Source organism: Lepus europaeus, unplaced genomic scaffold (assembly GCF_033115175.1).
Source record: "Lepus europaeus isolate LE1 unplaced genomic scaffold, mLepTim1.pri SCAFFOLD_162, whole genome shotgun sequence".
Classification (NCBI taxonomy): Eukaryota; Metazoa; Chordata; class Mammalia; order Lagomorpha; family Leporidae; genus Lepus; species Lepus europaeus.
This window is the reverse complement of record NW_026909064.1, coordinates 342,446-344,147: the sequence shown is the minus strand read 5'-3', so window position 1 is coordinate 344,147 and position 1,702 is coordinate 342,446.

Genomic DNA, 1,702 nt, shown 5'->3' with positions numbered 1-1,702 from the left:
CCCCGAGCGCCTCCTGGGTTCCTGCCACCACCCTTGGGCCGGGATGAGGTGCCACCTTGTGCGTAGAAGCCCTGCACACAAGCAAGATGCCCCCCAGGCCCACGGGCGCGCCCAAACCTGGAGCCCCCTGGCTGGCTGCAGCCACAGGGAACGGGGGTTCTGAGTTGGCAGCCCCCATTCCCGAAGCATCCACGGGCAGTTCCCCGAAGGGCTGACACCGGCTGCGCCTCAGCAGCCAGACAACCTCCCTCCCTCTGGTCGGGCACTGCAAGCCACACAGCCACTTGTGTCCCCTGTGTCCCTGGAGGCCGCACCGCGTTTTGGGTTTTGGCGCGGACGGGCCCCTCTCGGCTTCCGTAGTCCATTTGCCCCGGAGCCTGCCAGACCCCTGGCCCCAGGGGCGGGCCCTGCTGAGTCCCCGAGCGCCTCCTGGGTTCCTGCCACCACCCTTGGGCCGGGATGAGGTGCCACCTTGTGCGTAGAAGCCCTGCACACAGGCAAGAAGCCCCCCAGGCCCGCGGGCGCGCCCGACCCTGGAGCCCCCTGGCTGGCTGCAGCCACAGGGAACGGGGGTTCTGAGTTGGCAGCCCCCATTCCCGAAGCATCCACGGGCAGTTCCCCGAAGGGCTGACACCGGCTGCGCCTCAGCAGCCAGACAAACTCCTTCCCTCCCTCTGGTCGGGCACTGCAAGCCACACAGCCACATGTGTCCCCTGTGTCCCTGGAGGCCGCAGCGCGTTTTGTGTTTTGGTGCGGACGGGCCCATCTCGGCTTCCGTAGTCCATTTGCCCCGGAGCCTGCCAGACCCCTGGCCCCAGGGGCGGGCCTTGCTGAGTCCCCGAGCGCCTCCTGGGTTCCTGCCACCACCCTTGGGCCGGGATGAGGTGCCACCTTGTGCGTAGAAGCCCTGCACACAGGCAAGAAGCCGCCCAGGCCCACTGGCGCGCCCGACCCTGGAGCCCCCTGGCTGGCTGCAGCCACAGGGAACGGGGGTTCTGAGTTGGCAGCCCCCATTCCCGAAGCATCCACGGGCAGTTCCCCGAAGGGCTGACACCGGCTGCGCCTCAGCAGCCAGACAACCTCCCTCCCTCTGGTCGGGCACTGCAAGCCACACAGCCACTTGTGTCCCCTGTGTCCCTGGAGGCCGCAGCGCGTTTTGGGTTTTGGCGCGGACGGGCCCCTCTCGGCTTCCATAGTCCATTTGCCCCGGAGCCTGCCAGACCCCTGGCCCCAGGGGCGGGCCCTGCTGAGTCCCCGAGCGCCTCCTGGGTTCCTGCCACCACCCTTGGGCCGGGATGAGGTGCCACCTTGTGCGTAGAAGCCCTGCACACAGGCAAGAAGCCCCCCAGGCCCACTGGCGCGCCCGACCCTGGAGCCCCCTGGCTGGCTGCAGCCACAGGGAACGGGGGTTCTGAGTTGGCAGCCCCCATTCCCGAAGCATCCACGGGCAGTTCCCCGAAGGGCTGACACCGGCTGCGCCTCAGCAGCCAGACAACCTCCCTCCCTCTGGTCGGGCACTGTAAGCCAAACAGCTACTCGTGTCCCCTGTGTCCCTGGAGGCCGCAGCGCATTTTGGGTTTTGGCGCGGACGGGCCCCTCTCGGCTTCCGTAGTCCATTTGCCCCCGGAGCCTGCCAGACCCCTGGCGGCAGGGGCGGGCCCTGCTGAGTTCCCGAGCGCCTCCTGGGTTCCTGCCACCACCC